Consider the following 25,627-nt stretch of genomic DNA (forward strand, 5'->3'; position numbering starts at 1 on the left):
ATTCTGTTACTGGACGGGCTGCAAGTGGATGACCTCAGCGTCAGGAACAGTCTGTTATTCCCCTCATCGACACATGCATTGGAGTTGATTTCTCAAGGCATTTTACGTAAGATGAAGGTCGTGTGGGTTTGGTTCTGGACGATTACATAAAAGCAAGTCGAATAGTAGGTACAAATTCAATACAGATACCAAGCCCGAAGTTAATAAATCTGTTTTTCCTTATAATTCGTTGTAAGTAGAGTTTACATACAAAGGCATGTTAATAGCAGACACGAATTCGTTACAGGAACGAAGACTGATGCTAACAAAAATGTTATGTTTTTCCTTATGTAATTCGTCCTAAGTATAATTTGAACATAAAAGAAACTAAGACCGAAGTTATTAAATGTTATGTTTTTCCTTATATATTTCGTCGTAAGTAGAGTTTGGACATAAAAGTAAATAGTAGGCACGAAATTGATATAGAAACCGACACTCAAGTTAATAAATGTTACGTATTTCCTTATGTAATTCGTCATAAGTATAGTTTGGACATAAAAGCATGTTAAATAGCAGATAGAGAAAGTAAGACTGGAGTTAACATAAATAGCGATTTTCCTTATGTAACAAATCATGAGGTCGACACCTGTGGAGTAACGGTCAGCGCGTCTGGCCGCGAAACCAGGTGGCCCGGGCTCGATTCCCGGTCGGGGCAAGTTACTTGGTTGAGGTTTTTTCCGGGGTTTTCCCTCAACCCAAGATGAGCAAATGCTGGATAACTTTCGGTGCTGGACCCCGGACTCATTTCACCGGCATTATCACCTTCAGATCTTTCAGACGCTAAATAACATAGATGTTGATACAGCGTCGTAAAATAACCTACTAAAAAAAAAAACAAATGAGTACTGTACTCCAACCAGGAGAAAGTCTAAGGGGAATGAAACGCAGCGGGGTAATGCTGTGAATGAATGTTGATGTCATAAGATGTCATAAGGTCACACTTGTGGGTACACGCATCTCCATTGGCTAACTCTCAAAGCATAAACGATAACACTGATACACACATACTTATACTACCCTAGTTACAAAATTAGATCACGGTTAATTTCCTGGTCTTTTAATCCCTCCATACAGGAAATAACATTTGCAGCAGAGCGCATGTTTTTTTTAAACTGACGTTATAACAGTAATATTATCTACCTACTTCGCTCCAATAGATGACGCAAAGTAAGCACATTTCTTTCATAGTTAATCTCCTGTTTGGAGAACAGTAGAGTTTGGACGTGTATGCAAAATTAAATAAAAATGTTCATTGAATTATGCAAAAATTTTATTAACCTTCATATCATTACATCGTCATCATTGTCGTCCACTTTCAATGTTTAGTCCCTTACGCTCGTCCCGTCGAATAAATCACACCAACATTAGATATCCACAAATAGCATGCCTCGCTGGTCATATGACTAACGTGACAAAAGATCACAAGAATAAACTCCCTCTTGTCACATATGAAATTAGAAATGCTACTACAATTTATTCATGTCATGTGGTGAAGGAAGGGAAGGAGTGATTTCCGTTATCCAGAAATTTATTCAATTGACACGCAAAAAATACAATTTCCATGAGACTTAAGTTCCAATACTGAGGCAGTCAGTTTTTCAAACCACCCAGCAAAATAAATGTCTCAGATAATGGCTCCAGTATACGTAGTGCTACGTGACAGACGCAATCCCAAAAACCTCTGATTAGATTCTGCTAGTCTAGTGGTTTGAAGAGTTCCATTTCTGAGGTGGAGGTAACCACAAGGCGGAATTTGGTATTTCCGAAAGATGATTGACTGCTAGAAAACTGGATTTAGAAATAATCAAAATTCATTAATTCATAATTTTCTGCCCAAAGACGGATCTTTCACTCCAAACTCACCATTCTCTAAACTTCCCTATTTTACTCCTTCCTCTTAGTCTGCCCATACGATCCATATATATATATATATATATATATATATATATATATTGGCTGGTATGCATAAAGTTGAAGTAAATGCTATTGCTAAGGTTTTCGTAATATATACTTCGGTCCTTATGTATAAGAACCATAATAAATTCTTTCCTGCATAGCAGAAAGTTAATCTGAAAGGCCATGTTTAGCTTAGGCTAGAATTTGTAGTTTAAACCACTATTTATATGCATAACAAGAAGTATACACTTCTACTTCTAAGAGTAAACTAAGGAAAATCGTAGTCTGCCTGTTTGAGACTTTTTTAACTCAGCACAAGCACTTGTACGGTTTAATTCATGCAAATTCTCGCTAGAAAAACCTACAAAAAAAAAGACGAAAACAATCAGAACGTGATAAGAAGTTGTATAGGTTTTACAAATAAAAAATGTTAGGCCTATATGATCAGTTTTTGTAATGGACTACCGAAATGTTGATTTGGAGATAACTGGAATTCTGTCAGTTGAAAATTTAAATTATGGTTTATTTAACGACACTCGCAACTGCAGAGGTTATATCAGCGTCGCCGGTGTGATGAAATCTTGTCTCACAAGAGTTCTTTTACATGCTAGTAAATCTACCGACATAAGCCTGTCGCATTTAAACACAGTTAAATGCCATCAACCTCGGCCGGGATCGAACCGGCAACCTCGAGCATAGAAGGCCACCGCTATACCAACTACGCTACCCTGTCAGTTGATTTTTGTTATTATTACTTAAAATAACATACTTTTAACAAAACGATTCTATGATGTAAGTTTATAATACATTTAATTTACGTGAAAAAACTCCGTGTCCGTACAATATTTTAGGTTACGTGTAAATTTAATGACTGATTTATGTCTGATTTTTACTTTACTTTACTTTTCATGTTATTTATTTTCTACATAACTTGCTTTTTGTCAATTTTTTTTTCCTGCTGTAAACTTCCACCTCAACTTTCATAGCCTGGATGGCTATTCCTTCATCACTTCTTGCGGCAGGAGTTTTCGACTTGTTTAATATTGCTGGGTATAGCCGTGTATGGTCGTTCGTGATGTTGAGGAGTGACTTTTCTCCCAGGTTGTTTGTCACGCAGCGATTTACTAAGCTGTTTTAGACTTCTCTGATACTGATCTACATTAACAGTTTGCTTGTGAGACAAGAAATCAATCATCACAACACATTCAGCACCCCAGAACAGTGTGTCCATAACCTTGGAAGCCGACGGTATGGTTGTCAGCGTTTATGGGTGACTCAATTTCATTTTTTGGCGATTGGTTTCGGGATCGATGAAACCAACTTTCATCACCTGTCACTATACTTAAGAGAAAGCCATACTCTGTTTTCACTGTAACGCTGAAGCAATTGACAAAAAGTTTGTAATGGCTATCGATATTATCGATAGTTTTGATTATAACTATCGATAGGAATATTGATAGTAGGAACAACAGTCAATAGTACTATCGATACTATCATAAGTGACTATCGTCCATCTCTATTTAGACTTTCTCTAGAATTCCATATTGAACACTACTTTCGTTAAAATCAATGAAAATCTGTCTTCGAATTATCCAAACGTAAGCTTCCAAAATTTGAATTAAATGTGAACTTAAGGGGGAATGAACATTTATTCCAATTTTTCAATACGAATCGTCCAATGTCGAATAAACCATGGTCTACTGTTGCTACTTAAGGGGTTAGGTATAGCTTACAGCAGTAACATTTTGGAAATATTCAACATTTTTTCCTACATTACTGTACCTTGTACAATAATGAAAATTAGTGTGTGTAAAACACTATCATTCTGCTATATGAAAAAAAATACGATTAAAAAATATTTACATTTTTGTTTTCAAAATTCAGTTCACTGTGCAGTGATGAAGCGTTTCCCACATAACTAAAAAACTATCCAACATTCTGTGATGAAATATTTTGTGCATATTTATGCATGTCATATCTACAATTATGATGCAAGATCACTTCTCCACCTTTGGTAGATTGTCTGATAAAAAATAAATTCATTTTAAAAAATGGTCAGATATCAGTATTTTCTCCTAACACAAATTAAAAAAAAATTATTTATTGAGGAATGTAGTTGAAAGAGCATGATATTGTAAAAATGAGTTTCAGCAATAAAATAAAAGAGAGAGAACATGAAAAAGTTAACAAGTTTATGAGCTATGACGGAAACGCTTCATCACTGCACAGTGAACTGCTACCATTATGAATTTTGAAAAAATATATATATATATATATTATCTAATTTTTTTTAATTGTAAAAAATTTTTTTTTTTCATATAGCAGAAGAACAGTGTTTTACACATACCAATTTTCATGATTGTACAATATACAGTAATGGAGGAAACAAATGTTGAATATTTCCAAAAATTTTACTGCTGTAAACTATACTTAACCCCTTAATATTAGCTAAACAATAAACACGGAAGACTCTAAGATTGCGGTGTTACATTGTAAGTACTGGGTGCTCATGAAGTCTTCTTACTGAAGTTTGAGAATGTATTGCATAAAATGAATTACAGTCGTGTATTTGAAACTCATACATACTTGCGCTTGTGTAGGAATGCTGATGTAATTCACAACATGTGCTAGGAATGCCTTTTTTTCTTCCAAGGATATATTCACACGCTTACGCACGTTCCGTGGCACGCTTCCCAGCATTACGGTAGTGACTGTTCTATATTCTTGCAAGTGTCTGTTTTGTATACAGTATCTGAACTAATAGAGATGATCTTTATATAACTTTTCTTTAAGTAGCTCCACGGAAGTAGGATCTGGTAGAGTTAAATCAACAGAGCGTGGTAATCAAAGATGCAAGTGAGGTCATTCCCAAGGACTGTCTTTAGCATATCGTTTTATTCGAGGTATGGAACTTTGCACAGTCCTTCTGTAACATCCAGGTTTGTCCAGTTCCAACATGCCACAAACTGCAGAGAAATCTGTATCATTCTTTGCCACGCTATCACACTAATATTGGGTTGATATACATAAATGCGTTGTTGTTATTAAGTCCAAAATTATTTATTTTACATAAACAGATTACAAAAGCTAATCAACTCGTGCGTTTAGAATTAGGACTGACTCCCAACGTTCTGGCAGTTTTTCGATTCCACACATGAAGAAATCGAGTGGTTTGAAGTAAAAAAAATCGTCAAGCCAATTTTGAAAAGCAACTTCGTTATTAAAAGAAATTTCCCAGAGATTGTTGGATAGAGAGCGAAAAAGATGAAAATATGATGGAGCATGATCAGGAGAATAGGATGGATGTGGAATAGCTTCCAAACCAAGCTTCTGGATAACCGCTTTTATAATGTTTTCAATATTTGCGGACGAAAATTATCACACTGCAAAATCACTTGGTGCAGTTTTCATAGTAGCTTTTTCTTGAATCGCAACCTTTAGGACACTGAGTCCTGGCAATAAATATCAACAGTGATGGTTACATTTCTCTGGAGCAATTCATAGTAGAAGACTCCTTCTTTGTCTCACCAGATACACATTATGTGGATGGACACCAGCTTTTGCACGGGGAGTTGTTTTTTTTTTTTTTGTTACGTCTCAGCCATTTCTTTTTGCTCTTGTTGTTGTTGCACCATTTTTCATCACCAGTAACAATATGAGACAAAAACGGTCGAAGTTGTTGACGAGCTAAACTATGACGAGCAAGCAAATAAGCACGAATGGTAACACGCTAATTTGTGTTGTTTTCACTCGAAAAGTACGGTACCCATACACTCAGTTTTTAACTTTGTCCATGGAATGCAAATATCGTACGATGTTTGGTTAAAATTCACCATATTATTGAATTCCCGAGTTTAATGACGTGGATCATTGTGAATTAAAGAGTCAAACGATCTTCATCAAAGTCGAGCGGTCTTCCTGAACGTGGAGAATCATTAATGTAAAACTGGCCCTCTTTGAAATAAGAAACCAGTTTTCATTCCGTACCTTCCCCGATGGTGTTCTTCTCGCAAACGACGCCTTTAATCGTCGGTTAAACTCAAACGAAAGAATACATAGCCACCAGCGTGGCTCGCTCGGTTAAGGCACTTGCCTGCCGATCCGGAGTTGCGCTCGGGCACGGGTTCGATTCCCGCTTGGGCTGATTACCTGCTTGGTTTTTTCCGAGGTTTTCTCCACCAGTAAGGTGAATATCAGGTAATCTATGGCGAATCCTTGGCCTCATCTTGCCAAATACCATCTCGCTATCACCAATACCATCGACGCTAAATAACCTCGTAGATGATACGACGTCGTTAAATAACGAAGTAAAAAAAGGACACGTTGGAAATGTCCTTTTTTTTACTTTGACACTACATTTTTTTAGCTAAAAATTAATCTCAACTGTCTTAAAATTGAAATATTCAACACGTATTCAGCAACACAATACTATGCCATTAAAATGATAAATTACAATTCTCAAACAAATTTCTTTCAAATGCTCTATTGTCATGGGAAACGAAACTTGTTATTTCAGAATGAAGCGGTAGCTAGTATAATAGAGTAGGCCTATATGCGGATTTCCTGATATTCAAATTTGTGTGTTTTAATAGTTTGTGTATTATTTACATATGTGAGAAACTTTTTACCCAATATTAGTTCTTATGGTGAAACGTTTAAATGGGCACCAATTGGGAAAAATATCCGTTAGCATTTCTTCTGTAAATACTCTACGCGCATTTTTCTCCTTACCGGGAGCGCACTGATGCAACCGTTCCTCTTTAGCGGCAGTGGACCGTAGAACCAGCAACATAACATAAAGGATACAAATTAAACAACTATTAATAATGCAACATGCATAATGATCTTCAATCTATTTCATATGCATCATAATGTACAAACATCCAAACCCATACACTCACACAACCACCAACCACTTTACGTTATTATATGGATTCTACAAATCCCCTGCCATCTTTGTATGAATTAAACTGAGAAACCATCTACAGAAATGCGATTTTCAGCATCTGGAGGCTTTAGTTCCTGCACTAGCACGTAACTTCAAATGATTTGTAGTTTTGCGTATTGATGCAATTGACGCTCCAACTTCTTGCCATGCTATATGCATAAACTTCTGTGGAAACTTTAGAATCCATTGTTGGACACGAAGTCTGGAGTTAATTCCTTGGGTGTCCTTGTTCACGGGGTATATCAACTACAAACCCAGTTTCATAAATCGGCATCCCAGATGATAAGTTTCGTCTTTCTTAATGCGGAAATATCAGCTAATTACGATGTTATACTTCCAAACAGCTAATGCAATTTATATGCGATACACGTCTTTCCAACAGATTCTTTGATCGTATGGAAGATTCAGTTTCCACTAACACTATTTCCCAACATTCGAAAGTTACTGTGGATCACGTAGTCTTCTCATAGCTGTCATTTTCCTCAAAATGGCTGCATGTCTAGTACTGCTGTGAGTCAGTCATGTCATAAATATTCAGCTTTTATGGTAAAGACTTCGTGAACTCTCTTCAGAAGTTCACTCCTTGTTCCTTGGAACTTTTAATCTTTGGTAAATGCAATTTCTTGATTTGGAATATCATTTCAATTCCAGGGGTAATTCAGAGACGAAAATATAATATTTCAGAGATAATGAAGCACTGTAGTACTAGAAATTGACAAGGTAAGATGAAGAACTCGAAGCAATTCTGTTCCATTTCCGATTTCATCATTAAAATCTACAGAATCTGTCCGCGATTGAATCCGTGATAAATCATGAGCTACGTCTGAAACGAAATTTGTGTTTCCACAACACCATAGGAAACATTATCAGGCAAATGTTGCTGTATCCGGATTTACATAGGAACTCTGTTTAATCCATGAAGAGTCCAAGATGGAAACTGGAAATCTACGTAGGCTCTACTACATGTTAACTAGAAACGCTCGTGTTTCTTTATTTTTCACGACTTCTCCATAATTCACTAAGATCAGCGTTATCCACTGAGAAGCTCAGACGAAGATCAGTGAGATGATTTGTATTTCAAGAAAGAGATCGTAATGTCCGGTGACGGAAAGCGGACCTGGGAATGGTTTTCTCAGAGTAATTCGATTTCTTGTCCTTACTTGCCACTGTTGCACCATTATTAACTCTACAAAACCATGCCAGTGATAGTGTGTTTAAAAGAAAAATTAATAAAGAACCACGTTATATTATTATTATTATTATTATTATTATTATTATTATTATTATTATTATTATTATTATTATTAGAGGATGTTATTGCAGGTAACAATTTCAGTCTTTGATTTCCTTACTATTTACACCCAGAGAGACAAGATGAAGCTTTAAAATGCAGGTTTATCAAACTTCAAATTTTGAGTTGTTTCACTTTTGAACTGGCCCGTCGATGTTATACGAAATCAAACATAATAAACTAAAAACAGATATGAACTGCAAGTAAAAATGACACAAAATTAAAAGTGAAATAATGGACAGATGAATAGATTAAATAGCTGGCTAGATAAGCTAGATAAATAGCAGGCAGGCATACGGACATACAGATAGACTGACAGACAAACTGACAGACAGATGGGTAGATAGAAGACAAACAAACAGACAGACAGACAGATAGGTAGATTTTTATCAACAGCTCAGGTTATTTAGCGTCTGAATGAGATGAAGATGATAATACCGGTGAAATGAGCCCGGGATCCAGCACCGAAAGTTACCCAGCATTTGCTCATATTGAGTTGAGGGGAAAATCCCGGAAAAACCTCAACCAGGTAACTTGTCTCGATCGGGAATCGAACTCGGGCCACCTGGTTTCGCGGCCAGACGCGGTAACCGTTACTCCACAGGTATGGACTAGATAGATAGATAGATAGATAGATAGATAGATAGATAGATAGATAGATAGATATATAGATAGATAGATAGATAGATAGAGTAAATAAAGTAGGTTGAAGTGAGATAAGATAGACCAGGGCCGCCGACAGAATTTATGGGCTCCTATGCAATACTGTAGTCGGACCCCCGTTGAAGAAAGTAACAATTACAAGTTACCAGTTATTCTAACCATAATATTTTTTTGCAAAATAAATAAAAGATAACCCCATACACAGATACGAACCTAAAAAAATACACTTTTATTACATCGAAAACTTTTAGAAAAACTTCACATTAACACAATATATTATATTCATAAAAAATTATTCCTAAACATCTGTAATAGAAGACCTCCCTCAAAGAAGGTTGTATATCATATACTTTTTCATGTGATATACAACCTTCTTTGAGGGAGGTCTTCAATTATTTCTAACTTGCAGTCCAACATCCTCATTTGTTTGGGGGAACAACTGGTTTAGGAGTATATTAATACCACGCCAGGGACCAATAGTCCGGTTGGGTTAGGCTACAGCGCAGCGGTCTGACCCGCCAACGCCGTAATTTCTATTATGCGCAGATTGTGTATATATAGTTAATGTTACTCTACGCGTGCTATGCGCAAGCGATAAAAGTTGCATAAGTGTTGCAAATGTTTTGTTATATATACACAATTATTTCTTTCTTATAGGTACCTAATATACAGTATATATTTCTCTACTAAATGAGACTGTCACATGATCTATCCACATAATCGAATTTTGTCTACGTGTACTATGCGCAAGCGATAAAAGTTGCACAAGTGTTGCAATTTTTTTGTTATATATACAATTTTTTCGTTCTTATGGATACCTAATTTAACTATTTCTCTACTAAATGAGACTGTGTCAAATGATCTATCTACATAATCGAATTTTGGCCGAAAATAGTGTGCTGGACAGTTGCAGTTACGTACGGGATATGCAGGTCTTATTTTACAAGATAGCCTAAATTTCAAAACAACATTTTTATAACTTCAAAATGCTCATGTATTCAAATTTGGAACACATACCCTTTAAAATTAAAAAAAAATCATGTTTTATTTAACGACGCTCGCAACTGCCGAGATTATATCAGCGTCGCCAGGGCCGCCGACAGAATTTATGGTCACCTATGCAATACTGTACTCGGGCCCCCGTTGAAGAAAGTAACAATTACAATTTACCAGTTATTCTAACCAAAATAATTTTTTGCAAAATAAATAAAAGATAACCCCATACACAGATATGAACCTAAAAAATACATTTTTATTACATCGAAAACTTTTAGAAAAACTTCACATTAACACAATATAGCCTATTCATAAAACATTATTCCTAAACATCTGTAATTATTTCTAACTTGCAGTCCAACATCAACAAAAAAACTCCCTTTGATATCATTGATGCAAAATCTTTAATTATATCATCAAAATTTAAAGATCTAGCAAGATCGCTCTCCAGACTAAGGAGGCCAAGGTTACTCAGTCGTTCTTGACACATTGTTTATCTGAATACATTTTTTATTTCCTTCATTTTGCTGAAGTTCTTTCAGCATCAGCAACTGTCACAGGAATTGTATAGAATATTATAATGGCTATACAAATATTTGGAAATAAACGTCCAGCGTTAATTTCATCCGACTATTTAGGAGATTCATAGGTTCCAGTGGGGTTGGTCCTAAATTAATGGCACGAATTGGTTTTAAATATTTCGGCTCATCACTGATCTCTTTGTTAATGTCTTCATAATATTTTTCACGCAGTCTAGCATCCATATTAATATCTTCCAATTTTTTCTGTATCTCCTTGTGCTTCTCAGCTCCCGATTTATGCCTGTAATTGTCCATTGTGCAGTTAAACTATAACCAGTAACGCTAATGAACAGAATTTACTAGACAAAAGACAACGAAAAGACGAAAAGGAAACGTGATCCTTGGGAGAGTCCACTAGCATATTGTGGTGAGCCATCGGGGGGTTGGTAGTTACAAAGGACAAGCCAATAAATAATTGAACGTGTTCAGTACAAGCGATGGGAACATAGTTCAGGCAAATGCCGGGGCCCTCAAGTGACATGTTGGTGAACGTTAATGCGGGAAACGGATATTCTACAGTATTATGTAAAAGTCATATATTTACATACGAAGTGGTAATTTGTATTAATTCTACTATTGTTGAGTTAATATGTCAAATTTATGTAACAAATATTCTTACAAAATTTTACAGTAGGCCTACCCATATGTATCTACGAATAATTATTCATGTTAATAGAAAGTAATCAGACTCACTCAATCTGACGGGCCCTTATTGCTCACGGGCCCATATGCACTCGCCCCCTCTACCCCCCCTTCTCGGCGGCCCTGAGATAGACGAACAGCAGATCTAGTGTGCAAGGAAAAATAGAACGAAAGGTATGAGATACAGCAAAATTTAAAGCAGATATGAAAAAAGAATTAGAAGCAGATGTGCAACTAATCATATATTAAACATGAATACGAAATTCCGTGAAATAAATCGATATATAAACTGCAACCGCAAGTCGCGAAATTAACGCAGATATAAAATGCAACGAAATAGCACGAAATTAATAATAGCATGCACGAATTTCAACAAAATCAAAAGTAAATGTGAACTCGTACGGAAAGGTTACTTGAAATATAAGAAAATGTCATGAACTGAAAGACACATATGAACTGCAAAAAATATGGACATTTATGCGCTTGCTTCTACGTGTGTGTATACGTGTTTGTGAGTGATGTATATAGCAGTCTTGTCAAGGTCAGTGGTCACTACGAGAGGGTTGTGGCTCGCGTGGCAATTGCAGCAGCTGTCGCCCATAAAAAAAGTAATCTACTATGAATTACAATTTTGGGATACTTACAAATGTTACAAAGTTCTTACGTTAAATGTTAAATTTATGATACTATACGTAACTCTGTGTACAATATGTTCGTAGTGAAATAGATTCATACAAACGGTTTACTCCGAAACTGTGATATTAAACATGCTAATTGAAAAATATTTGCTTAGTTAATTACATACTATATTATTTTCCCAATCACATAATGAATAATACATTTAATATTCTGAAGTAAGGAAAACAGGTTTACAAAAATTCGATTTTTGAAATCACGAATTGAATTATCTCACACTTCAAATATTACACAAAAATGACTACTTCGTTTGTAAATATTGTAAGGCACGTAATTGTACTTATAAAAAAAATCTTTCGGTATTCACAAATTACCAAGGATGTATTTTTTGCTTCCACTAGAAAACTGTATTATAACATTACAATAATGGTACACCTTAAAAAAGTAAACTCAATCAATAGTAAAACAAGAACAAAAAAAAAAAAAATACAACCTATGCTTTTAGCATAGTCTAGTATATACAGTCACGAAGCTCAATATGTAGTAAATATGCGTCCATACATAGTTGCTAACCAATAGGATCGCTAATATCGCCTCATTACAGACAATGCGAAATAGTACCGGCACAGTCAGTTGTTCCTAGCACCCTCACTACTCAAGCTTCGTGACTGTATATATAAGACTGTGCTTTTAGTACGTTTACTATGACAAGAGACTAACAACTTCGAGCAATCGAACTCTCAGCTGAGCTGTCAATCATCTGGCCACCGTAGAAAAGACGAACCACGGCTATGGCAAATGCCATCCATGGCTCACTTTGACATGCCTGGTATATAGGATGAGGCTAATTAACATGAATGAATCGACTCGAAAGTCGCGGGACAGCTTTCTCTGGGGCCAGTGGTTGCGCTCAGAACTTCGCCTAAAGCATAGAACTTGAAGTTCATCAGGGTCATGGCAAACCAAGATGTGAAGCTAACAAATACTCCATGCTACAAAAACACGTCTGAGAACTACAGTGTCCGCTGCGTTTAAACTAACAGACTTGCGGCCGGGTTTGCAGAGAGAAATGCTGTCGTTCGAGTCGCAGTGGAAGAATAAAGAAATAATTTATAAAATAAACCCATTTATTTAGTTGCCAGAAAAGAACAGAGTATGTTACAGCGTTGACAGTTATTTTTATTTAACAAACCGTTAAATAATAATGATTATTAAAAGTTTTTAACGAGAAGCTTTTAGGCTAGAGTGACAAATGAACAAAATGTCACCAAATTTCAACATTTGACATCAGTTGCTAAGCAGCGGCAATGAGTTGCCTCACATTATTCTGACATCATTTGCTTAGCAACGACAATGAGATATGTTGCACTATTCTGACGTCGCTTACTTAGTAACGGATCATCCAGATGAAACCCAATAATTCTATTGTAAATACTGTCTTGTGGGCCTAGAGATAAAGATAAAAATAAAGATAAGCCCACAGAATCCCATTAGGGCAAGGGCTTCCTGCATGCGCAGGGCTAGCTAAGTCTGTAAATCCTCTCAGCATTGTTCGTAGCCTCTAGTATATTTTAAACCTCTGCTTTTATTCCAGTTCTCTCTAGGATATAGGCTATTATACAAAGAATGAACCGAAATGTATTACGATATACCGGAGTACATATGATATTTCCATGCAGAAATTCTGCGTCATCATATGATGAAGGATGGGTGGAACGGAGAAAAATACTCTCCGGCACCGGGATTTGAACCCGGGTTTTCAGCTCTACGTGCTGACGCTCTATCCACTATCCACTATCCCCATTCCGATGCCGGACAGAATCCTCTTAGGTTTCCTCTAGTGGCCAACCCTCATGCACTGCGTCACAGATGTGTAACAGTAGCACAATGTCCAACACATTAATGTGCAGAGGTGCACTCATTACGAGTTACTAAGCGGCCAAGATCCGACGGAATAAGCGCTGTCTTAAATCACTAAGTGATTATATACGCATATTATATATTACGATGTGTTGGACATTGTGCCACAGTCACACATCTGTGACGCAGTGCATGAGAGTTGACCACAGAGGGAACCTAAGAGGTGGAACGTAAACTGAGAGGATTCTGTCCGGCTTCGGAATGGGGATCCGGTGTGGCTTAGTGGATAGAGCGTCAGCACGTAGAGCTCAAATCTCGGTGCCAGAGAGAATTTTTCTCCGCTCCACACCTCCTTCATCGCAAGAAATGTCATTAATTTCAGAGGGTTATCTTTGAGATATTTCAAACAAAAAAGTTTAATACATACTTCCTCGTTTTTGCTTCCTTTTCGAGATAAAAATTGTTTGATATCAAACATTTCATAGCGTGCTTTTAGAAAGCGATTGATTTAATTCACAATATGTTTAGTCAATCTAAGATGGCAATGTATTATGTTAATAAATGATTAAAATTATTATAGTTTTGTCCTTTAAATGTGCAAAAATTTGACGAAAAAATGTAACTTTTCGTTCTGCAAAGGAATTTTACAATAAAGATCAACGTTCGGATCAAATTTCTGCATATATTAAGAACACAACTAAAATTCTTTCACTCATTTGTCATCATAATACACTCCTCTCTTAAATTGTCTGAACATAATGAGAATTCAATCAATGACTTTCTTAAAACACGCTATGAAATGTTTGATATAAAACAATTTTTATCTCGAAAAGGAGGCAAAAACGAGGAGAATTGTATTGATCTTTTTTTTGTTTGAAATATCTCAAAGAATAACCTCCTGAAATTAATGATATTGCTTACGGTCCACCCTGTATATTCAATAAAGCAATAAAGGAAAAATAATCATTCATAATACTACACATTGTATTAAATTTATTTCACTCTCAATAATATTCACAATCCTTACAAATAAGAACCAATTTGATAAATATCACAATAACACAGTCCTTTGATTAAGGTTCTAGCTAATACATATATTAACAGGCAGTACATCTCACTTGACGATATGCGTCAGAGGAAGAACAATTATTGTTTGTATACATCTGAAATCTGATTTGTGAAATATTCTAGTAGTCAGCGATGTATGCAATGGAGGGGGAAAATAACTGGCCACCACACCTCATTATCTCCTGCTTTAGTTGCCTCATGAGTGATGTCTTATAAGTGTCACTTATGAAGTTCAACCCGTCTTCGGACAGTTGACTAACAACAAGAATAACAGCAACAGTAACACCCAACCGAGAGCATAAACGTTTCACGCAATTACAAGGATCCTCTGAATCTCCTGTCACTTCGCTTGTAGATCTCGTGTCTTCTACTGTTATTGCAAGTTATCTTGAACCTTCTGAGCGCGGATAGAGGGGCAGAGAGAAGGAAGCGCGTAACGCGGGTGGAGCCAACTGAGTTGTTTGCGCATGCTCCGCATCATAATCTCTTGTCAAAAAACATAGGGCTATTTCCTTCACTGCGTACCAGTAGTATTACCATGGAGCAGCAACCACAAGGTAGTTATTATGGTGAAATCACACCACCGCGGAGAAAAAGTAACGCTGCTATCCACAGCGGAGAAAGAGAAATTAACGAAAATATAATAAAATTAAGCGTTGCGAGGATGAAAAATTAAACATATATTTGCTGGAACCTCTTGCTAAGGAATATGAGAGAGCAGCTAAATACTCTGGCAAAAGTATTAGTTCCGTGAAGAGAATTAAAAATATTGAATTACAACCGAACGAACCTCACACTACTCCGGGAAAGAATAGGTATGTAATGTTTAGAAATTATTGCTATAATAGTTATGTACAATAGTGTGTGTATTGAGAGCGACATAATGAATTACTGTTGCAAGTTATTATTTTCTTATAGTTCTACCAAACATATTATTTCATTCCAGAATTAGACTTGTGTAAAGTTGAAGTGGACGACTTCGATCAACATGTTATTCGGGATACAATCGAAGAATTCTGTCGTGTTCAGAAAGTAGTACCTACGATTAAGAAGATAATTCCGAATGGATGATGCCATTGGCGAAATAATTAATTTTGAAACAAGCGATGATGGCAGCAATGATAGGGATATGGATTGTGTATAATAGTAAATTAATGTAAATTCAAATAATAAGCCTGTAAAATATTGTTATAAGAATATGTACATATTAACTGAAGGTGTAAGTCATGTAGGTCTATATAATGTATAGAAGTAGCTGTAGTAACTCCTCCATTGCCGGTCCCCAGCCCGGATGAGAGAGGAGTGTACACACGATTATATTTAAATACTTACTCATTACAGGTTAATTAAAGCTTGCTACGAAACTGTGTTCTCCTCTCAAAACCGGAGTATCGAGAGAAGATGATGTCTGTATTGAACCAAGTTCTTTTACAGTAGAGAGCCGTAAGGTAAAAGAATCAACGTTTTTTGAAAAGAGTCACGTTACCCGAGGGAGGGGCATCCTTGCCGTGTCGTTACGCTGATGAGTGCACGCCGTACCGAGCAGTTCCAAAGACAGACTTAGGGGATGTAAGGTTCAAGATAACTTGCAATGACAGTAGTTATACTGCATCCTAGTAACTTACTTCTGCCGCCTTCATGCTGTCTGCTTCGTTTCCTGCTTATCCATCTAACAAGCGTCTGCAGTTTCAGAGAAAGTTATTCTGCAGTTCCACTCCAGACGATAGCCTGCAATTACGTCTTTTTATAAGTAAACGAATTTGATGGTACAAGAAACAGCTGAAATAAATTTTTCCTGAAGCATTATCAGTCAGAGCAATGGATTTTACGTGCAATAGCTAGCTGTACGACACGGCACTCCTTGTTTACTCTCCTTTCTAATAGAAGAATTACATGGGAAGTGCATCGACCTCGGCGAGTTTAACACGCAAACTTGATATATCATAACGAATACGGTAATGTAACTACGAGACCATCGAGTACGACTATAATATCCCAAGCTGGTGATATCGTGATATGTTTATGAGGTCTCAATGCAGCAATACCGGAGGAAATAAAGTTTCCGCGAAAGTCTAGCACAGGCATGTTAATTGATGCCCACAGGAGCAAGCGCGCGCTTTAGAGCCCAGGGGAGCCTGAGAGCTTTACAGCGGAAAGGAAAGAGACAGACGAAAGAGGTGGTATATACCGCTTGGTCGAGCTATATTCGGGGATGGCCAGCACTGATTCAATAGATAAAGGGAAGAGAACTTATTAAAACTGTATCCATGTTAATTTTTAGATTTGCCTGAGAAGTATAAGTGCATTATAAGAATGTAAGTTTTAATTTTAATGCTCATTTTTCACAAGTTTGATTTTTTTATTCAAAAGAAATATTTTCTCAACTTTTCGTATAGAAAAGTGAAATTTTCAGGTATAGGCCTATTTATTTAGTAGTCTTACAGAATGTTTTCGTAAATCTAATATACCATATATACGTATTGCTGAAGATAGTGTATTGAAAATTTTGAAAATATTCGCATGGAAATTGTTTGTAAGGAAATGAATTAATAAAGCAACTACTGTTACATCATAAGCAAAAGATACGTGCCCATGTGTTGTAAAAATGTCAGCTCTATAGCTTCAGCAGATTTTGAGAAAATAATTTAATATTCTGATGATAGGAAGCTGCTCACAAATATCACCTTAAAAGCATAATGCGATAAGAGTTTTGTTATGTAATATTAGTTACGGTACACTTAAAACAGATACAGTACCTAGGTAACTTTGCTTTGTACTGTAATATTGTTTTGATTAGTTTATTGATTACTTTTGTAAGGCTAAAGATACCATCAATATAAATTCCAACTTATCATGTCATACTCAATCTCTTTCTTTGAAATATCACTTTTTTATGAATGATGTGTTTCATCCACTTAATACAGTATAATATTATACTACTATGGAATTTAAGTGAATATTCCTTCTTAACTCTCTATTATGTTATTAAGATTTAAAACACAAGTGCAATATTAAGAAATCAGTGTTAGTGCTTTTGTTTTTGTTAGATAATATTAAACAGAAAGAAGCCATATAAAAACAACGACATAAAATTTCACGTTCCGTTTGAAGTTTGTGCACCACTGTTTTCTTAATCCAACAGGTTGCTTATTCATATACACAACCCTTCCTCTTTCCATAATTAGCGGTTGCTGCCCGCGCACGACGTCAAGGTCAGAAAAATGCGCTTACTTAGACATCACTGGTCTAGCATAAAGTCATTTCATTACCACAAATCTTACAGAACTCCAGGGGGTATGTCTATGATAAGCCGTCAGATAACTGAGCAGAAAAAAACTGTACAGAAAAATCGTATTTCCTTACACCAAGAAGCTTAAAATGCATACCACTGTAGAATAACCAACCTGTGAGATTTGTAGTGTAAATCGGCGGTGTGGTGATAAATAAATATCAGAAGATAAGTGGAGCTATCCTATGAACAACTTGCTACAAAAAACTGAAATAACATTTTAAAAAACATTAGCCGTTTCTTCAATAACTTATCGATACCGAGCGAGTTGGCTCAAACGGTGGAATTTGAGACTCGCATTCAGGAAGTTCCGGGTTTAAACCTCGTGGCCGGCCAATTTGACTGGGGGGGGGGGTTCATGGTTTTCCTCAGTCACATAGGCAAATGCCGGATTGGAAATTTACATGTCTTGATTCATCACCGCCTCAATCACCAATATCACAAACATTAATCAGAATCTAAAATCAGTTACATGAACACAAGCCATTTACAACACACAATAGAAATAGAAACTCAACAAACGGCAGCAACGGCCTACTGGTATACCTACAGATCTAAACATGCGATATGACCACAGATGTTAAAGCGTGTGAAAAACTTACAAATGTGAGGATTGGTCGCTAAATAGAGATGAAGAAAGAGGCCTTCGATACTAATTTAATTTCCTGCAAATTACCATTCTATCACTTCTCCACCTATATGCCAGAATCTAACTGAATAATTTCTGAAGTAAATTTAAAATATATTTTAAGACAAAAGGTACCTACAATTACGTGCCATTTGTTAATTTACCATCATCATAATTATTATTACCATCATCATCATCATCATCATCATCATCATCATCATCATCATCATCATCATCATCATCTTTTTTTCAAAGTGCGTCTGAAATTCGTTTCATTCATAAGGAATTGTAGATGGTACTAAAATCTACTATGAAGCCTACTTTTCAATGATTTAATGAAACACACTGTTGAATAATGACTAATAATATAAACATGTCTACTGGAATTATAGATTTTACTTGTTGCTAAGCCTTGGTTTTTCTGAACCGACACATGCGACGTGCGAGGTGCGAGGCTCGCCTCGCACAAATCCGGACTACACGAGAGATAAGTAGTGAATGGTTTCTATAGCTTCGAGGTGCACAGCCTCACATCTCGCAGTTATAGAAACCACTTACTACCTCTCATGTAGTCCGGATTTGTGCGAGGCGGGCCTCCCACGTCGCGTGCTTCGGTTCAGAAAAACCAAGGCTTTATAGTCAAGTTCGTTCGTCGGAAGATCGACAGATTACAAACTAAAAGAGCCTAGGTTGAGGTTCAGTTGGAGGCAATGTCGTACCCACAGGATTCACTCAGTTTCGGTCTTTCTTAGAGTAAAGACGATCAGAGCTTGGTACACTATTGACCAGATCACTTCCTCGTGTATCGAGGCCAAAAAAAATTGGATGTTATATCTAAAGCTCGGAACTTGGGGACTTGTGTGTCATGTGCGTAAGGTTACAGGTGCAACGAACACAAAGCTCGTGCTGCAAGTGCTCAGGGACAGTCGTGTGTACTAAGAAAGTGGTCACATCAAATGAGAAGAAGACGGATGAGGAAACCCTTTCGTGTCTAAGCCAATGTCGTTCAGAGAATTACAGGTAAACGGTCTGTTTTGAGGGATTCGAATGGGTATTATAGAAGTTCGAAAATACAGTCACTTATCTAAATTTTAAGTAAAGAATTTCGTGGAGGAATTCGGAGGAGATACATTACTTTCTTCGAATCGAGAGTTTATATTTTGTAAGTTGTGTCACATACAAACTAGAGGCTGGAAACGGCGAAAGATATTGCAGTCCCTTAAATCGGTGGAAAATTTGTCCATAGCCATGAATCAAGTCGTAGAGGGACCTGCCCTAGTAGTGACACACAAATTGAAAACTATTTTCGAGAAAAATTTGGGATATACTTATCTTTCTCAGATACAAGATCAGCTAGCAGCTGCTGGATATCGAACAGAAAACAGTGACAGTGAAAACATTCAGTATAGTAAGTTTTCTCCCGTCACTTCATGTGAAGTGGAAATAAGTTTTTCTCGTTTCAAATCATGTTTAACTAACAGGCGAAGAAGTTATGGGTTCGAAAATGTTCGAATGTACGTAGTCATACACTGTAATAAAATGTGCAGAGCTGAACAGTAAATTTTATATATTTCTTATTTTTATTTTCATTATGCATATGCTATAAAATTACGTGTTTCAACCTACCTTAATACTATCAATATGTTGTTCCAATCAGAAACCACTTTTATAGCAGACCTGACAGTACCTTCATGCTGGAAGCGGGAGTTTGTTGACATTGAAGTCCGGTAGCTTAGCCGCATGCAAAGACACAAGTCCCCAAGTTCCGAGCTTTGGTTATATCATTCCCTCCCATATGTCTCACTAGAGTTTATCTGGAAAAAATCTGTTGTTAGAATCATGCGTCTATCTTCTTCTTGTATGTCCCCTGTTTCTATGTTTAAGAGGTCTGTATCCTTTGGCTTCTCTTGTTGTCCTATTTGATTTCGTTCTTATTTATTAGTAGATGCTCACGCCAGTTTCTTCTGCGTTTACCAATTATTATATAAATGTATAATTATTATCTTAACGTTCGAATTCTGAAAGATCTCTAAGATGTTATATTGGTAGCTCAGACAGTAGCGCATTTACCTTCCGATTCGGAGCTGCTCCAGGGTGTGGGTTAGATTCTCGCTTGGGAGGATTACCTGGTTGGTTTTTTCTAGATCTCTGCCAAGCATAAGGCGAATGTCAGGTAATCTGTATAGAATCCTCGTCCTCATCTCGCTATCACTAATTTCATCGACGCTAAATAACCTAGTAGATGATATAGCATCGTTAAATAACAAAAAATCAAAACAGGAAGATATTTGAAAGTTTTAAAGTTGAGAATGCCACTGGAATAAACCAGCCGGTAGTGAGTTGGAATTCATGTTCTGAGGCTGTGCTCGGGCGTGAGTTTGAATCCTGGTTGGTGTGATTACTTGGCTGCGTTTTTCCAAGGTTTTTCCCAAACTGTGTGATGAGAGGCAGGCCATTCCATTATCAATCTTCGGACTTTTCTTGCCACATCTCAACTAACTAACAACTTTTCCACTGACGTAAGGTAACCTCGAAGTTAATATAGCTGCGTTAAATAACAGAGCAGAAGCGTTTGCTTGCGTTTGCGTCATCATGGGGAAAAAGCTGTCACGAATGTGGTGTGTAAAAACAGTCATTTACTAAACGTCTAATAATGAGTTATGACAACGCGACAGAATGTTTCTGAAAATCAAATATATGATTAAATAAATTACTCTCTTGGCTTGGTTTGGATTTTCGACTGCTGGACCCGGAACGTATCCTTGCACTAAGCTTACTATAGCGCTCTATACAGAATGGAAGGCGTTCAATGACAGTCCTCCTTTTAATGGACGAATCCTTTCTATAATATGAATGGAAAATTCCTCTACCGTTTTGTTTCTTTGCGATTAAATGTGCAAGAAATAATTATTTTACATAATAATTTTTGAACCCATTATCATTTAAACATATTTAGAAATACACATTTTATAAACGTCTTTACATTATAGTTATCGGTTCCAGCAAATAATTTTGCATAATGCTTCTGCCACGTTTACGGTTTAAGACAATTTTAATACTTTAATTATTGATAAGTTACATTAAGTATTGATAAATGATGTTTGGAAACGCTGTTGCCGAGAAATACTCGCTTACTTCTCCCTAAGGCCTGAGCGCTTTACAGCGGAAAGGAAAGAGACAGACGAAAGAGGTAGTATATGCCGCTTGGTCGAGCTATAAACAGGGATGGCCAGCACTGATACAATGAATAAAGGGAAGATAATTTATTAAAACTGTATCCGTGTTAATTTTTAGATTTGTCTGAGAAGTATAATTGCATTATAAGAATGTAAGTTTTAATCTTACCCGGACGACAGATTGCAGTCAGTTATTCTAAAATCGTTCTAAATAAAGGAGAAAGCAATTGTGGATTAATCAGAAAAAATATAGATCTGTCTTTCCGATTTCCGGTGATGAGTGAGATTTCATAACGTTTCGAAGGTTGCTTACACCTTTATCTTGAGATGAACAGGAGAAAGGGGTGAGAAAGATATCCTACTAATTGGGTTCATTACAAAAAGGTCAATCCATTTTACTGACCCTTTTGCTGCAGGACTTTGTGTCCCTCTCACTGTTAGCCAATCTCAAGATAAAATTTCTTCATTTAATACATACTTTATAATAACGGGCATTCCTCCTCTGGGAGATACAGTGGATCTTGGAGATTCTTGTCTCTCAAACATAGACTGATCATTCATCTGTGCTCAGGTGGTAATGAAGAAGGGAGATTAGAAGTAACAGCCTCAGCTTCACAGATCTTGTCCATTTGAAGACTGATTTGAACGTAGAGAAATTCAGCCTCTTGTTGAGAAGAGGAAACTCTGTTTATGATAGTTAGTGGTCTGAGAGGTTGGCAATAATTTTTATTGTAGGTTGAGATTGAATATATCAGGCTTTTTGTGATTAGGGTTGTCCGGTTTGGAGGCCTTAGATTTGAAACAGTGATAAGTCTGCAGAAAGGGTTTAGAGAGGCATTCTTGGTTCTGTGAAAATTGAGTAGGTAGGTCTACCTGAGTAGGTCTAAGTTGATACCACAGATACTTTCTTGGAACCTGGTGAGAAGTGAGGATGTTTAACTTTTATCCGCCCAGAAATGATGATGTTATGTCTGCACTGGATTACAAAGTTTATTTTGGGGCAAAAATGCCAGTGATATGTAACTTTTACAGTTTACGGAAGTTGGGTTAGATGACGAGTCCATGTCCGTTATCAGGCTTACATATCGTTCTAAATGAGGGCGGATGTAATGGTAGAATATTCAGAAGAGTAGTACTTTGAACTTTTCTGTATTGTTGGTCATTAATAAGATTTCACAACTTATCGAAATTTGATTTTAACTTCTTCTTCAGGTGAACAAGAAAGAGGGAAGAAAAGGCGATCCCGTTCGTTATGGCCTTCTTGTTCGGCTAAATCCACTTGACTAACATTCGAATCTTTGTGAAGTCATATTTATCACCATTAATCGAAAGAGTCCAACTTACTCCTCTTCTGAATACTCCAAAATCCTTTAGGTGACCCATTTTGTAAGAGAATTGTTACTTAAGATGAAAACTGAATATTTTTAGGCTACACAATAAATGCAACAGAAAGCTTGAGTATCCTAGAACGAAACGGAAATCGCATTCCATGGTTCGATAAAACCGGTCTGGACACAAGGCTATGTTTTGCGTTTGGTAGAATTTGGAAGGCTGCGAAATTAATCTGATAGGCCGGGAAATTGATGCTGAATTGTATTCTCAACAACTTGAATCGTGAATACGACATTTTTTTGTAACCGTTATGTATCTTTAATCAACCGAAAACGAAATCTTTGCCAGCATAACAACTTTCTAGCTTATACTCACGACTGAAACGAGTCAAGGTTCAGGAAGTGGGGAACATTAAACTTATAGGTATGTAGAATCTCGTTTAACTCTTACATTTCTGCTTCCAATTATGGTTTATTTAAATCGATGGTTTATTATTATTCTTCTTTTTTTTGCGTGAACGGCATTCCAACAGTTCTGATTACTCCAAAAGGTATTAAGCGTTTTTTAACTTACAAGCACAAGGAATCGCCGTCTAATTAACTGCTAGAAGAAACATGAAAACTGTCATGCAAAATAATTGATTTTATTCCAAAAAATGATCAACATTATTTTTGTTAATTTGCGATTGAATAAAAGTTATATTCCTGTCAACGATTCAATGATTCTTGTAGTTCTTCTGTGATGGCGATATCAATTATTTCGTCTCTCAGAGTACTCCCAGCAAACTTCCTTAATAATTTAACCTTAAATTTGAATTTTGAATTCATTTTGTGTGTATTCCAATAAGTCATATAATGATAATACGAAAAATGTGAAGTCTTGAGTGTTCAGTCTTTGACTTATTTATTGTAACAAAATATCAAAAAGTTATTTTTGCTAATACATATTAGTGAACCTTTCCGTCCTTATTTTGGGCATCATCAGATTAATAAGTAGATATCTATGTAAAAGTAAGTAAATCCATGTCAAACATATTGCAATAAACAAGCTTAAAAGTTTAAAACAACCATCAATTAAAAATAAAGGATTAAAAAATATGATTAACAAGGTTACATGTGAAATTTATTGGAAATTATGCATATTTAAAAAAGTACCAAAATTATCTGTATGACATGGGTTAAAAAATATACGAACCAATGCTTTTCTATCATCACTAGGTTGATCACGATAAATGATTAAATATATACTTTATGCAACAATTGTATGAATGTGGAAAAAACTGTAAGTAACCACTTGTTTATCTTGTTTATTTAACAATGGGAAGAAATTAAATATACATTCTTTTTACAAAAACTCTACAAAGAACAAAGATATCTGCAATAAGAATTGTCATTAAATATCTGGAAAAACAAGTGACGAAAAAATGTAACTAAAATCATGATATTGATGTACGCGTAATAAACAGGGATGAAAAAGCACAGTATGGAATGAAACTGAATAGTGTGTAACAGACTATAAAATAAGATAAGTTGACAGTGAGTGTGTATGATTACTCAAATAGGCTAGTGATAAGCTTATATGTAAAACCAGAGTGACTAAAAACTTAAATTATGTGTAACAGTGTTGAAAGATGTGATAAACCACAATTGAACATTCTTAAATTGAGACAGGGAGATCAAAAACCCACTAACTCCAATTTTTGACAAAATTGGTTATGGGCTGGGCGATGCTTTTTAGTTTGTCCCGCATGCGTGGAAGGCAAGAATACACTAATTTCTACATTCATCTGCTTTCTGGGGGCTGTTTTAAAACTCGTGGAAGTCAGAACTCCACTTACTCCATGGAATAACAGAGTTTTTGCATTCCAAGCTTAATTTCCCGGTAGGTGGCAACACTATCGCTCAACCAGCTGAGTAAAGTGATACTCTACGGTATTCAGAATGTCACAAAAATCTATGAAATCCATGTAAGTAAGACTATTAAAGGCACAATATCGAGTCGATTAACTTCCAGAAACCCAATACAGATGCATCATTCCCCAGTCAACTAAAGTACAATTCAGCATTGCCATTGAAAGAAGAAAGCAAAAGGACTTGCAAAATTTAATGCAGTTTATTTCTGAGGAAAGTAGGATGGATTACCAAACTCTGTTTTGCGAACAGTAATAATCTAGAATCTAGATGCACAGGAAGAACATGAGAGTGAAAGAAAAAAACAGAATCTGTAACATGAATGAGACTGTGTTAACATTTTAATATTGTTTGTGGTTTTATTTGTGTATTTTGATGTGCTTTATGGTGATTTGTGATTTTCTGTCTCATATATTTGAAATTTAAAAAAATGTAGCAATGTTAATCTTAGTAATAAACTTCCATTTTCTCGTATATTCCAATGTTTCATAAGGGAATTATGATATACTTATCTTTTTTCTTCACATGGCTCATATTTATTCACTTTTCTTAATTCATACACTATGGAAGTCAGAAAACCACTAACTCCAGCAGTGTTTATTTCAAAAAGTAGCGTAAGATAATGTACAAATTTAGATTTTGAAGTATTTAATTGATAAAGAATGTAATTTT

General features: G+C 36.1%; 1 protein-coding gene across 1 annotated transcript in view; it reads right to left on the minus strand.

Annotated features, from left to right (window-relative positions):
* The window catches only part of LOC138705885 (transient receptor potential channel pyrexia-like), a 167,487-nt gene that overhangs the window by 46,896 nt on the left and 94,964 nt on the right, over positions 1-25,627 (minus strand). The window lies entirely within an intron of this gene.

The sequence above is a fragment of the Periplaneta americana genome, chromosome 9, assembly GCF_040183065.1.
Source record: "Periplaneta americana isolate PAMFEO1 chromosome 9, P.americana_PAMFEO1_priV1, whole genome shotgun sequence".
Lineage (NCBI taxonomy): Eukaryota > Metazoa > Arthropoda > Insecta > Blattodea > Blattidae > Periplaneta > Periplaneta americana.